The sequence below is a fragment of the Embiotoca jacksoni genome, unplaced genomic scaffold (assembly GCF_022577435.1).
Source record: "Embiotoca jacksoni isolate LCO1_2020_lvr unplaced genomic scaffold, fEmbJac1.0.p SCAF_30, whole genome shotgun sequence".
NCBI classification, from domain to species: Eukaryota; Metazoa; Chordata; class Actinopteri; family Embiotocidae; genus Embiotoca; species Embiotoca jacksoni.
Window position 1 is genome coordinate 2,204,108 of NW_027185382.1, and position 15,944 is coordinate 2,220,051.

General features: G+C 41.5%; 1 protein-coding gene across 10 annotated transcripts in view; it reads left to right on the forward strand.

Annotated features, from left to right (window-relative positions):
• LOC138207213 (microtubule-associated protein 2-like) overlaps positions 1 to 15,944 on the forward strand; it is a 52,925-nt gene that overhangs the window by 14,228 nt on the left and 22,753 nt on the right. For all 10 annotated transcript variants that reach the window (XM_069164299.1, XM_069164295.1, XM_069164294.1 and 7 more), the window contains 2 exons: positions 4,075 to 4,146; positions 13,135 to 13,197. The gene's annotated coding sequence lies outside the window, so the exon portion shown is untranslated. The remainder of the gene's footprint in view (positions 1 to 4,074; positions 4,147 to 13,134; positions 13,198 to 15,944) is intronic.

Here is a 15,944-nt window from a genome sequence, read left to right on the forward strand (position 1 = left end):
CAGAGCTTTAAAAACAGGCAGAATCGTTGTTGGGTCAATTAAATCCCATTGAGAAAATGCAATGCAGGAATTCGGTCACTCAGCTGTTTGTGAAGTCATCTGATTTCCGTTGACTTATTGTTTTGAGGACGGTGTGATCGTTGTGTTTGGGACTGTGACAGGATCAGCAGGTTGTTTTCCTGACTCTGGATTTGTTGTGTTTACGCCCCTGTGTCTATATGCAGAAGGCTCTTAGGGGATGGAGAGGATCAGCTCCTGAGTCTGGTCTACCCGCTCTGATCAGACGCACCTTTGACCTCTGACATCAGAATCCTGAAACCAGACAGCAACAGCAGTACATGCCTTGACAGTGAAACAATGTGATTTAATAGGTCAATTTAAAGCTTTTGGAACAAAATGAGAATCAGAACAAAAACCTTTTGAGCCAGTGGATCATATTTATCTCATAAAAGGAAATGACTTAATCTAATAATGATAAATAACCTTAATTGATGAAATGATGTGAATGATATGAGACTGAGCTGGCTGACGGGGCCTGGGACAGATGAGTGGCTGCTAACCTTTGAGCAGGCTGCCAGATCATAGAGGATTTGTGTAATTCGATTTCCATGCTGGAAGATCCAATTTAAAATTTGTATAAAACAAACAAAAAATAAGCAGATGCTTCAGTATTTTCTTCAATTTCTGGCCAAAAGGAGCAGTTGTTGTTGTTGGAGTTGGACGTCGGCCTCGTGCTAGAAAGAGATTGCTCCTGCGGTCGTGTTGATGCTTGCGGGGATCCAATCCTCAGTCATTTCCGTGCGTCTGCCAGGACGAGCGATTACGAGGTCCATGTCTGGGTGAGAGTATTAGTGTTAACTTTAAGGCTTACAATTATGTGTGTCGCAGTCAGGAGGAAACATATGAATGTGGTAATATTACGATGTCTTCAAGAGAAGTTATGAATAGAATAGATATCTTGGTCTCTGTTGCACTGACTTTTTTTGATTATTTTAAAGTCTGTTATTCGCAAGCTACGTAGCTTTGCAGTTGTATGTGATAATAAAACATTGTAACACCTCTTAAACTGTCATTTCTTATCCTAATTTATCACTTAGCCTAGAAAGTGTCAGAAAATAGTGAAACTGCTCATCACAGTTTCCCAGAACCTGAGAATTAACTGAGTTCTTTCCACTGCCGAGAGGTTTGTTTTTACTCCGTGCTTAACATTTCTTTTGCTTGAGCTTATTTGACTTTCTTGTCATATTGTTCCAAAGCACTCACACTAATCTTTAATCAATAATTGCACCCACATGAGCTGCTGTCTCCTAAAAGTTCAGCAGTCCAAGTTATGCGACAGAAAACAGTGGTGTAATGAAACTTTGTGTTTGATGGTGAGGAACCACCGAAGCCGCGGTTGTCCTCGCATCACCTGCAATAAATCTGCCTGCTCAGTGAAACTTGTGCTTATGCTGCATTTTTAAAAAGCTGGAGTCATGCCTTCATAAGCGGTCGGATGATTCGACAGCTTTTTGGATATGAGGATACACCAAGCAGGTCTGAAAATGCATGAATTCCGGTGGTAGTCAGCACCTGTTTGTTTTCCTGGAGGAAGATGATGCTTAATTTGTTGTCCTTTGCACTGCAGTGAATCGCTCTAGACTGCAGCCTCCTTCAAGGACTAATCCAGGACTGTGTGTGTGTGTGTGTGTGCATTTGTGTTTGTGTGGGGTCAGCTTCTAAAACAGCAGGTGTTTGTTTTTAAGAAGGTGATGAAGGATTTTTAGGCAACAGTGAGGAACTGAATCAGAGAAGGTATTAAAACATAATACTCAGGAATCCTTTTGGCCTTGTTGTTGTTATGATCGATTTGTTGTAATTGTTTGTGTGCATCAGTGAAAAGATTAATACATCACCTCATCACTGGGACGTCAAACAGGACTACTAAAGACTTTTCTGATCAGAGATGAAATCTCCCGTCCAAATCTGGATGAAGGGGTGCAGGCAGATTACACAGAGGCCGCGATGATCCATTCGGCTAATCCTGATCATAGAGAGTTGACTGTGTTCCAATCTTACTACTGGGGGGTGCAACTAATGACCGGCTTCACCGACCAACCAACACTTTCAATATCGCAATGGAATTGACCTATTAATTTTGGATTGGATGTATGATTTTATTGTAACCCACCAGAAAGGACCCCGTGATGACCATGATTTAAATATCCTTAATCGGTGGCCGATGTTCAGCTGTCTGTATGTTTTGCAGAAACACAGGCACAATTTAATTATGTGTGAACTGGCTGCACTGACTTTATTCGGCCTCTGTGTCTGTTGGTGATTTGGTTGTGGCAGATTGGCGTCAGCGCGACTAGCATCTGCTTTTGGTGAGATTAGATATTACCGGCTATGCTAGCGAGCTCTGCAGCTCCGGCCCAGGCCTCCGCCACTAATCAGTGCTGGCAAAAGGCGTTGACAGGGCTGTCTGAGCCTCCCGAGCTTCGACTCCCTATGCTCACCTCTCCCTTCCTCAAAATGGCACCCAACCTTTTCCTTTTTCTCCTTATATGCTCCTCTTCCCTTTTACCCAACTTTTCTAACAGCCTGGCTTCTCACGAGCACTTAACCCTCTAAAAAAAATGTTGTATATTGTCTCATAATTTAATTTGACACGAAGACTATTTTCCTGCTGCCACTTTAAATGTTTCATTTGCTTTCTTTAATGTTAATCCAGTCAGTGTCGCTGACAGGTTGATTATAGTCACACAGTGATGTCTCTTTCTGCCCCCCTGGAACAAGACTGAGGCTCTGAGAGGATGTGGAAGGAGCAGGTCTGACATGCTCTCTTCACTCTCCTCCTTTCATTTTTTAAGTGGTTTTGGGAACCTTATGACTGTACACTGTATGATTCAGCTTCACATCGACCTCACTGGTCTCTCTAAGGTTTGGCTATCATGTTGGGGAGTGTCTCCTGACATCAGTGTGGTCATACTGGTTTATTTTAGTGGCTTAATTTATTTACTACTTAAAGGATAGGTGCTATAAAGCAATATTATTTTGAGTATCAAGACCTACATCATTAAACATCGCTATGTGTATTACTTAATAAAAAAAAATCAGAACCTGTCCTTTAATCCATGTGTTTGTTTTAATGTTCATTCATCCGGTGCTGCAAATTTGCTCTCACTCATTCATGTAGTTCTCCTACAGCCCATAATTCCTCTATTTATTCACACTTTTGACATCTCAAGTAGTGCAGGTGATGAATCGTGAGACTGGGACCATTGTGAGTCTCTGCACGATAAATATATTTCATTTCATGTAGCTTGAGGTTGGAGTAATGAGCAGGGAATTAGGCTTTCAGCAGTCAGCGCTGTGCTGTGCTTGTCGGGCCTCTGCAGTCTCTGCCTCAGACCCTGTCTTTCACCCTCGTTCCCCCTCTCTGCCTTTGTTTCAGTGGTGCTGCAGCAGTCGGCCATGCCTGCAAATGAGCACCAGGACAGAGGAATTATTCAGCACGGGGCAAACCCTGCACCCCTCCTTCATACACACACACACACACACACACACACATATATATACCCTCACGCTGCACTCACTGTCATGATTAAATGTTTCATGTATTCATAATGGGAGCGTCTGTGAGCAAAAGAGCGAGTAAGATAAACAGAAAGAAGAGAATGAAACACGCTTCTGGAAATTTCTTGGAGAGAGATGGTCTTTTATCTTGGAACTCAATTCCCTCGGGGGTGGGATGAGCTGCTTTGTATCCCTTTCAAACATGAATTAATGTGGCTTATAAACACACACACACACACACACATTTCTTGTGCTCAGACATGGCAGAACCATCCTATCCCCACCCCCTATCTCCACCCCTCCCCGATGCAGTGCAGACACTGGCTGGTGAAGGGGAGACCTATGTGAGGCAGCATGCCGGTTTGCTCTGTGTGTGTGTGTGTGTGTGTGTGTTTGGGAGTGTGTAAGCTGCAGCAGTGTGCTCTCATCAGCCTTCTCTGTCTGTGCTGCTGCCACTATGACTCCTGCTCTTTCCGTCTCTCATCCTTCTCCCTCTCTGTTCTCCTCTCTCTGCAGAAGCCGCTGCCTTGCCCCCTCTCGTGTCCTCTTTGCAGACAAAAAGCTGGAATAACTGCCCCATCCCGCCAGGTAAGACCCTATATATTATATATTTCCTTTGAGATGCAAGCGTTGAAATCAGTTTTGCTTTATTGCTGGAAGAATCGCAGCAGAGATGAAGAATGCAACGTTGCATTAGATTTATAGCAATAGAAATATGCATGCTTGTGATTTCTTGTCAGAAAAGGAAAATGAAAAGCCACTTGGGGCATGCTTCTAATCTCTAATCAGTGTCTCCTGTGCATCATCTGCCTTTTGTTTGCAGAGATTAAAGTTATTTGCTGCTGACATAAACAATAGAGTAAAAGAGCTGATGTTGTGATAAGCCAGAGGCTGTTTCTGTGTTTTGGTGACCTGTATTCTTTGTGACATACCCCGTCTAGACATGGCTGATTATTCAGCCAGCCAGGACATCATGGTTCACTCAGAGTGTGCTGCTGCTGCACACACGTGTGTGTGTGTGTGTGTGTGTAAAAACTAATGTTTACCCAGATGTAAAAAACCCTTGTCTCCAGTGATTTGTGCTCTGAGGAAGATGTTGTGATTTCATTTGGAAATAATGGTGATTGTGATGTATTTAGAGGCTGTGATGGCACGTGGTCGTTGGCGGTTAGCAACTCGTCGCCAACAGATTGTTGGTGGTTTCTCTGTCGGAGTGACACCAAGCCGAGCGAGACCGCAGGACACCAGGGTCAGAGCTGGCTGTCACAAGTTTGCTGACGGTTTGGTTGGGATGAGTTTTGGAGCAGGTGGGGATGGAGTGATAACAACTTTGACTCCTTATATTTTTCCCTTTTTGTGCCACTCTTTCTTTTCTTCTTCTCTCTTTTACCCCTCTCACTCTGTTTGTTCCTGCTGTTATCTGTTTGATCTGTTATGTGTCTCCCACTTGTCCTGCCCCCTCTTTTTTTCTTTCTTCTCTGTCTCATAATCATTTTTTTGTCTTTCCTTTCTGTTCCCCATAGTGTTTGAGCTTTTGATTGTCGGGGAGCTTAGCCCTTGTTTTTATAGGGGCAAGTGTGAGGTAAGGTTGCACTGACGGGACATTTTATATTTAAGAGGCTCAAATATCGTCCTTTCCTTTCTCCCTCCCACTTCATTTGCGTCAGCCAACGGTACATGTGTTTGTATCTCTGACTGTGTGCTTGAAGTCACTGGGATGTCTGTCACATCCACACTGAGTTGGCGCCCCACACGCCCCTCCACCCTTCTCTCTGTCTCTCTGTGTCTCCGTCTGCCCGCATGGTTGCTGGGCAGCTCTCAGGCGAGCTGTCTCTTTCCTGGGAGCCAACTTGGGATGACACGCCACGGCAGAGGAGGGGAGAACGAGAGGGCAAACAGGCCCTCTGTGTGTCCTCCTTTTTGGGGTCACAAATGCAGTCTTGTCCCCAAATCATCCTGCACCTCCTCCTTTTTCCCCATTTTCCTCCATCTCTGTTCCCGCTCTGCCCTCAGAGCGAGGTCGTCATTTGGCACGCAGGACGCCCACAGCGTCCGGTTCACCAACTGTTGCTGCGCTTTCAGGGAAAAAGCAGTGGGAGAGAGGGACATAGTTTTGGAGTCACCATCGCCCCTGGTCCGAACCGCTCTTAGTCAGCCTCTGAAATGTAACGGACAGAAGTGTAGGTGTTCCAGTGATGCAGAGTGTGAAAAAGAAGGGCATTGTTTCCCTCCTTCACTTCTTCAACTGTCAGTTAGAAACACATCTGGAAAGTACGTATGAAATGTAGCTGATTTAATGCTGGATTGCAAATAGTTTTTAAATAGCGTCATTGGAAGTGTAGGATCTTGTGTTTTTAGCCCCAACAAGGACTAAAAGACTGGATATCTTAGTGCCTTGTGCATACATTGAGCGTGTCTCAAACTACAACTTTTTTCTGGGTCATTATCAACTTCATATAACATCTTATATTTGGGAAAATTAATTCTGGACTGAGACTTTACTCATCATGCAAATCAGCAGTCTGATTATCCAGCTGCTGTATGAGATTGCAGCAATATTACTCAACATCCGCCTCTCATCTTGCAGTCCTTCTACACCTATCAGAGATTAATGAAGGTTATGTGAAGAGGCGAAGTGTAGGAGAAAGGAACACTGCAGCCCTTTCGACTTTGACAGCGTCCCCTTAAGTGTCAGTTGACAAGTAATACTTGATGGGTATGACGCCACATGTCAAAGCAGTCCCAAGGATGAGATGAGACAGATGCGGCTGAATGAACCAGACAGCGTGTTATTTCAGGGTGGTCTGCTGCAAAGTTGGTAAAGATGTTATGTGAAGCTTGTAGCAATGTAGAGGAATTTGTGATGATGCTGCATAATGGAAAATACCCAGCGGAGGTGGAGATTAAAGGAGAAGTTAGGATCCTTTCATTTGGTTCATGCACAAAGCACAGGCACCACTTTTGGTGTTTGTGATATCAGGAGAAGAATTTAGATCACCGTGAAGGAAAACTGTCAATACAAAACTTGAGGCTCTTTAAAAAACATCTGTTCAGTCTAACTTGAGGGTAAATGGACTAAAAATGAAAACATGCTTGTGGCTTTTGACCTTAAAAGTCTGCAAGAAAACTGGTAAATTAAATGATAAAGGGAAATTAAAATGTGTTACGACAAGGAAGCATAAAATAAAACCAAATTTTACAATGAAACATGATATTTTATTGTTTTTGTCACTTAAGATCCTTGTAAACGTCTTGCTTCCTTATTAGCTGCACTTTCTATCACGTGACGTCTCTGCAGACACAATGAAACTTTAAAACCTGAACAAAACCGACCACTTAACAACTGCAGTCTTCATTGAAAAATATTTTCCTCCATCCTCACATTCCTGAGGGTGAACGTTTTCCACAGTAATAAAATCATGGCCTCGGGGCACCACTTTGAGCTGCCCTGTGCTAACATGTTGATTGATGAATGTGAATTAAATGCTCTGAGGCTACACGTACACCTATGTGTATTTTGACCACTTCTGCCACCTGTCTCCACTCTGAAGAGCAGCTGTCGCCTTCAGGGTACAGAGACCTGCACCTGGTCCTGCCTGGTCTGCAGCAGGAGAAAGGGCTGATTGCGTGTGTTCAAGCTTGTAGGTTGTGTGACTGGTGTACAGCATGTTTTGATTTGTGAAACTGTGGTATGAAGCATATGTGTTTTGTGTAAGTCTATCACTTCTTGGTTTTGAGGGATATGGATTTCCTTCGTATGCAAGCAGAAGAATCAGTCATTACTTATTCATATCATGTTACTGTTCAGCACTAGATATGCTTGATGTCAGGAGATAAAAGGAAAATGGTATTGTCACTGTAAACATCGGTCCACATGAGACAATTGCTGGCTTCTTCTTCATGCCAGTAGTACGCTACAGTGGCTTGCAAGTCTCAAAATCAAAACCACATTTCCCATTTCTTCCTGTCATAAACAGGATATTACTTTTCTCTGGAGCCACGGCTCCTGACCTGGGGGACGGTCTTCATGGAAGTATTAAAAGATCTGGATTCCATGTTTCAAGCTAATGTCCCTTTCTTACTAATGAAAGTCGTCCACCAAAGCTTCAATGTTTTTTTCTTTTACGTCCATACAGTCCTTCTTTGGTTGATATGATACTAGAAGGACAATAATAGCTCTGTGACCTTTCGAAATTTATTTATACTAATTTGCATTCATTGCTATGATGATAGTCAGTTCCATGATGCATTTTTTACAGGTCTAATGGAAAGTAGAGAACAGGTTTAGCAGAATTTAATTAGTTGTGTTGCAGTTGTAGAACTGTTTGAAACATGAATATATTATTAGAAGCTGTAAGACAAATGTTTTTGCACTCATGCTCTCATAGTTTTACCTGGTTGCACTTCAGCAAGTACCAGGACTTAATTACCTCGAGGTTTACTTGTTCAACAATAAATAGTGCCACGTTATGTCGTTGTTTCCAAAAAATGACTTATGAAATGACATGGGAGCAGTTTACAGACCAACAGAGGAAATCCTAATCCAAAAATGTGTGATTATTTGTGATGCCCTGAGGAGAAAAACATCGAGTAAAATTTTCTATTGTTGTTTTACAGCCATTTTTCTTTTATGATTGTATGCATGCCTCATGACCCCCAATGTCATCCGTGCCTTTTCGTCTAAAATCACAGCTAAGCAAGTGCCGTACTTGAACTCAGTCATATGAAACTTGTAGCGATTGGTCACACAAGGCCCCTCTTACTTAATGTTTGTTTTCTGTGTCTACTATCAATCAAGGCTCAAATATTTTTTTCAAAATAGGGGCAGATAAGCCCTCACGCTCATCTCTCCTCTATTCTCCCTTTAGATGAATTAATGAGCCTCTCCCGGCCTCATTAGCCCCACAGCCCTCTCTGTACTCTGTACAGGCTGCCGAGAATTGGGAAACGGTCTCCTTTCTCTCTTTACACCTGTAAGATTGATGATTATACAGAGTCTTCTGCAGAATAAAGGAGTTCAGGACAACACAGACTCGCGATTAGAAAAGGCCAAATGAACCACAGATGCAATTATGAGAAGCCAAAAGTGCTAAACACCATAAGTGAAATGATCATAAACACAAATGATGTTAAGCAGTGTTCAGTATATGAGTTTTCAGTTCCTTAATTGCAGGAAATATAAAGGAAATAATGTTTATAAATGCCGTTTTCTTTAGTTTTATTTTAAAATCTTGCTCTGTGCAATATCTATCGTGGTCATTTGGACATGTCCTAGAAGTGCACGCCCTTGAACGCCCCTCACCTTGAACTCCTTGTGGCTTTGATGTATTAGACATGCATGTGTATCTGTTGTATTTGAGGCGTTTGCTGGCCTCAGGTAGTGTGTGTGTGTGGGGAGGGGGGAGGAGGCTGTCTGTGTGAATTATAGATGAGGAAATGGGGGGAGACGGCTGAGTTAAAAGGTAGGAAGCAGAGACCTCAGAGGAGAGGCTCTGTTAAATTTGCTGCCTGGTCCCCCAGGTAGAGTCAAAACACGTCACAAACACAGTCCGAACAAACCACTGCAGCTCCAGCAGTCACATTATCACCATAAATCAGCCCATTCTTTGATATTAGTTCCTCTTTTTATGCAATCATTTTTATTTCTATAAAATCTCTATAGATTTTTTTTTTAAATGGTGTCAAATTTTTAATTAAGTATCTGCTTCGGAACTCAAGTGGCACTGCAGTGATTTTAAGTACAGTGAAACTGCTAAGTAACAATCATATTTCATTTTAAAGCCTTTTGCACTTGCAGTAGGACGAAGGAGTAGATCAGCCTGCAGGTGACATAATGATGCAAGATTCAGTGTCCCCGGAAAACTAGGATATATATATATATGTTTATGTCATTGGGTGTCTTCAAGAACATGATCTGTTGTTGCTTCGGCAAAAAAATGAAAAAACAATAAGTTTGAGATTGTTCCAAAAACAAGGCAAAACATTTTTTGCATATGTTTTAGTCTGAAACTAATTGATGACTGATTTGGATAATTCAAGTTAACCGATATGAGATATTATTTGCAACTAAAGTGGAGATGACTGCTCAATAAAACAGAACCAGATAATTCTGGAAATATCTTTCTGAATTTTACCTTTCATCTTGTCTGCTGGCTCATTTCAGTAAAGTTCAGCGTGGTTTATCAGGCCTTTTAGCACAGCGCTGAGATTAGGATTCATTTCCTGTTTGCCTCATCTCTGATGAAGAAGACAAATCTGTGGATTAGGTCGGCGTCTGACCTCCTTCCCCTCCTTCCTCCAGCTCCTATCCTTTTGCCTTCTGTTTGACCTATTTGGCCTTCCTCCTCCTGGGAGGAACACACAGGTCAAGCTGAATATCAGCACAGACAAAAAGTGCCTGCCTTTCACCTTTCCAGGGACTAGAGCAATTGCTTGTTTGTTCAGCCCTGCAGCTGTATACTCACAGTTGATGCCCTTTAAAAATGACAAACAGGATGTGCTGGTAGACTGATGGTGATCCTGGATGACTAATAAGATTGTGAAGATGTCAAATTATCAGCGTTGCATCCTCTAAAAGCTGCCGTTAATGAGCTGGGAGATAAGCTAATACTTTGTGTGGAAGTCAGTGGGTGGTTGCCGTTTCTAGTGCCGTGCAGAGATAAAAGCAGCGGTCACTCCTCTTTTTGACCGGTCACAAGTTCCACATATTGGTGAATTTATCATGAGTTGCCATCAGTCAGATTGGGAACACGGATGCACTGCTGGAGAAAAAGAAGAATGAGTGATGAATTGTGTTGAGGGAAATTGGGTTTCATAAGAAACAGGCCAGCTGCTGCGTGAGAGAGGCATCATTTACTGTCACTGTTTAAACTGTGCGGCTTCTATTCTTGTCATGCTTCTGTTATTTTTGGGCCAGGCTCTAACTACACATCCCTCTATATCTTTCCTCTCTCTTCATCCCTTTCTTTTTCTGGCTAAGCTTCCCTGACTGGCCAGCCCTCCCCCAGAAGAGATATGACTTCCTGTGTGACCGTAGTTTCCCTTTTTCTCCGTGTGTCTCGCTTTTCATTTACAATATCAACTTACCTCCCTTCAGAGAGTAGCATGTACCTTCTGTCTCCCTCTGTCTGTGCAGACAGTTCACAAACTTAAAGAAATCCTTTGTGAATGTGCACGGAAATACAACCAATCCACTGAACCTGTTTGTTTTTGGTCATGTTAGTTTTTCCTTTAATTTCTCTTCTCAGTCCACTTAATCACTCCTTCACAATAAAAGCCCGTACTACTGTTAGTGGTTTTGCATGTTTAGTTCACTGAAGACAAATTACACGTATTTTGTTATTGCCAATCTCTTCACAAAGACTGAATGGAGGCCCTGAAGCAACAGAAGTAAAAACAGTTTATTTCTCACATTTCTGATGCATAAAAGCTCAACAGAAATGTTTCCAGCAACTTTCAGCCATGCATGAGAAACGTCTGGCTTCTGTTAAATCAGTGTAATAATAGTAGATGATTAAACACCTTTATAGTCTTCTAAAAATATCTGTGGCAATAGAAAATACGGGTAATTTCTTGGAGACATTGAACCAACAGAGCTTCTGTATGTCGCCAAAGTTTTACAGTTCACAGTATCAAAGCTTTGGCTGCATTTTATGACACACAAATCATAGATTATTAAAAATATTCTTTAAAATATAGCATCTTTTCCTCTCTTCTATAAATGAGAAGAAAAGTATTACATTTTATTGGCAATTTGTGATATAATTAGATAATGCAAAACAAAGTCATTCAAAGCATGCAAGTGCAATTATGAAAACATAATTACATTAAATGCATGAAGGCACAATCATGTGTTAACAGCATTAGTAAAAATATGTAACCAGAATTATCCTTTAATAGAAGACTGGAAATATTTGTCTTTCCTTCTCTGTGACTTCCCACACTTCTTTCTTTTTCTTTCTTTCTTCTCTAACAAATAAACCTTCTTCCTGTTTGGAGAATCTCTGCCTTTTATGTCTCTCTAGTTCATCCTCTGTCTCTTTCTCTCGCTGTCCAAACGCCTGTTTTGGTGCCAGAAGCCCCCCGACGGTCCTTTCACACTGTTATAATGTTAACAGGATGCTCTGCTTTCCACCTCCTTAGAGTCCCAAAGCAGAGTAAACGTTCAAATCTGTCTTTCTTCATGGCTGTTGTAAGCCTTAACTCATCCCCTGGCTCAGCCCCAAACCAACCAATACAAGAATTTGACAAATCTTAAAAGCAGCTGGCTGGTGGTCTCCGTCTAGTTGGCACACCGAGGGCATGCACACTTGTTTGTGAAAAATAATTTCTTTGTTTTTAGATTATTATCATCTTAGATCATTATCAAACTCGGCGGGCTGTCTGCTGCCACATTATTAGTTTCTCAGCTTTTGATTTTATTTCCAGCAATATGTATTTGCTTTCTTGCTAAGAGTGAGATGACAAGAAAATTACTGTCATATCCTTCAGTAAATAATGGCTGCAGGCAGTACCTGGCTAGTTTAGCTTAGCATTGTATCTAGCCTAGCTCTATCCATATAAAATCCTGCTTACCTGCACGTCTAAAGCTTTCAAATGCACATCAAAATGTTGTTTGCACTTTTCTTTTTCTTAACAGAATGCAACTGATTCATAAATGATGCTTAGAGGTGCTGGACGGAGGATTTTGCTGCCTTTCGACAGAACCAAGCAGCTTTTCCCCCGCTGTTTCCAGTCTCTATGTTAAAACATCCTAAACTGCTGCTGATCCAGCTTCATATGTGCAGTCATGAGCTCTGCATCAATATTCTCACCTAACTCTTAGCAGGTTTCCATCATTTCCAACAAATACAACTTCATGTTGCTCGCTGGCCGAGTCTTTCCAGCACTTTTCTATTCTGTCATCTTCACTTACTGTATTTAACTAAATCAATTAAGAAGGGAAATAAATTACACGACAATCATGCATTTCTTAGGGAAATTGAATAATATGAGCAATGTGAGAACATAATACAATTAATTTCAAAGTAAAATATGCATGTACAGTTTGAAAATGAAAGATGCATGATACAATCTTGTGATGCCACTTATGGTCACAACAAACAAAACGCAGCAAGACAACAGAAGGTTGTTAACATGTGCACGCAAACACTCTGAATGGGTGAGGCTGTCTTTGCTTTTGTTGTCGTGTGCGGCCTAGCGGCAGCTTAAAACAGTGACACAGCCACTCTGAGGTTTGGATTAATGTTGCTGGCAGACTCCAGGTGACACAGCTAAGCTGCTGCGTGCATTAAACGTGCATGCACGGCTGTGTTGAGCACATGGACCGAGATGAAAGCTGTCATGTAAAAAAAAAAATCCCCTCTTTCGATGCTGGACTAACTAGGCGGGATTCAGAGATTTAAGATTAAAGATGTTGTGAATTAAACGGGCTTAGGCTTGTCTCCAATCCAGTGACATACAATTTCAAAAAAAAATGTTTTAAGTGTACTGTACATTGAAAGTGTTAGTGCTGCAGTTTGATGATTTTCTAACATGTATTTCCTATTTTTTTCTCCTCTCTCTTCCTTCACGCAGTTCTGAACTTCAACTCAGCGCCTGTGAGTTTCCTTGATCAGTGACGACAGCTCTTCAGCTCAGGTAAACCACAAAATATGCTGGACTGGAAATACAAGTCAATTCTAAGAATACAGCCGTGATAACGGATCAGTGAGAATGCACTCGAGCACAGTGGTGCAGAATGCTGATGTCAGCATGCGGACACGCTGATGTAAAGCAGGTGCAATGTTTTTCATGCTCACCATCTTGGTTTAAAACAGAGCCTGGGAGGTGTGTCTGCAGAAAAAAACAAATTTTCATTCTCTATTCAGTTCAAGTATCTCCTTCCTGCTTGCAGCTGTAAGTTTGAAGAATTCGACCGACAAGACATTAATGAAGCGTGACATCTGCAGTATCATGAAAGTTTTTATGGTGAAAGGGTCTCTTATCCTGTAAAATACAGTAAATAAAGGGATATCATAATGTGCCAAAACCCAAAATACATCTACACATATTGGTCGTATATCAAAACAAAACAAAAAAAAAAACATTATACTGAAAATGTGAATCTATTGCTAATTTGGATGTCCTTAGTTTCCAAGGTCATAAACCCAAGTTTTGGACAAATTAGAAGGTTGACCTGGATTATTTAGTGCTCGTCGAGATGTTTCACTCAAAATCACAGATGTCAACCACACAGTGGAGGAAAAAGTCAGAACATCACCAACAGTCATGAGGTTTTGTAGCCCAGGAGACATTATTCTCTGTGCAAAATGTCATGTCAGTTCATCTGATGGCTGTCGATTTATTTTAGTCTGGAAAAAATTGCTCCTCTAACAGAATGATTGACAGGTCAACATCCACAACTCCATGCTGCTATACATTATATATTGATGTACAAACGTGTAAAAAGCGTCGCTGATTACATTTTATGAGATGTTTTCATCTTAGACCTACATAACTAAAAGAAAAAACATAGAAGTCTGGCCCGCTGCCAGGCGGTTCACTCTGCTCTTCTTCTACTCATAACCCCCCATGACATCTCACACTCACTTTTCCCATGACTCATGCAGCCAGGGAGCCTGATCTAAGTGACTGCACTCAGCCAGATGATTAGCTTGGCTGTTCATGGATATACTGTATGATAAAGAGGGGGGATTATGCTCGGCAACATGTGGTAGGGAGCAGAGGAGCGATTGTTTGGGTTGATGTCATACGAGACATTTTTTAGTGCCAAAAAGGAGTCATTAAGTTGAAATTTAAATCTCATGTTTTAGCCCATGCCTGCTTAAATATGTTCGAGTTACATGACAGGAAATGAAACAACAGAGCGAGCGGCTGAATGAAGATTAGTTGGTAAAAGTTGTTTCACAGACGTTTTCTGCTTGTGTGTGTCTATAAATTGTTCATGTTAACATTGTGTTCGCTCCCATTCAGAGAGTTCTGGGTCTGTGGGTGCGTTTGTTATGTGGGTTGTTGTGCTTGTGTGAGTATGTGTGGGCTTGCAGGGTGTGGAAATGTGACATGAAAATGCACAAAATTGCGAGGAAATATGTCTTTATTTTAGGATGCCATGAGGGGGAAAAAAAAGTCTATAGTACATTGTAACAAAATGATTAACTCAGTTATTTTTATATTATTTGATAATCAAAGCATGGAATGTTTACTTTTTTTTTTTTGCTTTTTCTCTTAATTCCCTGTTTTGTGGCATTTTTTGACAACAATACACAGTGACATAATTACATCTCTACATTCACGAACATAAAACATACAAATCCCATTAGTAACACCATCCTAAAAGCTTCAAATGACACGAAGAGCGCAACCAGCTATCGGTGTATTGATAGGTTTAAATGGCTCTGCTCCCATTAATGTCGGTGCAGTTAGGAAAGACCTCCGGGGCCGTGCCTGCAGGATCTGCTGACCTATTTCTGGATCCATAACATCGTCAAAGTACGCTCTTTGCAGCCAGCTACTGACCACCACCAACCCCTCCCACCCCGGGTCTTATATCACCATGGGAACAATGACATCACCAAGGGGTGGGGCTGGTGTTTGCCAGAAAGCATCTCCTCGCATGATGAGGTTAGATGCTGAAACTAAAGAGGTGAAAGGGATAAAGATGCAGAGAAACACGACAATCAGTTTGATTTAAATTGAACCTTTAACTGTCTTGAAGGAGGAACGTGGGTTCTAAAGAAAAACATGCAGAATTAAATCATATAAACGAATAACTTTAATAATTTTCTTCTAGTGAAGGGAAATTAGTTTACATACTGTAAAAATGAATACATTATGATGTTAATTATGGCGATGACTAATCAGTCTCTATGGTGTTTGTTTATTATGTTGGACTGATAATAAGCCTGCAGTTCGGTTCAGAGTAAAACTACGTAGCGTTTTGCTGACAGCTGATTGGATGTGATAGTGCAGTGGCACAGTGTCATGACAGTGGAACAGATCATCGTATGGTCGACGCCTGCACCAGGCGACGTGTCTGTCACGAGCTGATGAAGCAGGATTTAGCTTCCAAAATAATGAAGTATCACGCACAGATTTAATATATGTCTCTGTCTAGAGGCCTGTGGAGATGATCCAACAGCTTTTATGAGGATTTTTTTATTTTGTAGAAAGTTGTTAGACTTTATAAATTATCTGAAGGGGTTCTGAGCATGTTATTATACTATTCACCTCCTGTGCACTGAGGCGGCAGCAGAAACAACCGGGCAGAAACCAAAACTATCGGTGTTCTGCAAGATGGAGACACCACTAGGAACTAACCTATCCTCCAAACGTCGTCCAATTTTTTTTGAAATTGTGACAGTTTATTAGTTTTATGACATTAAAAA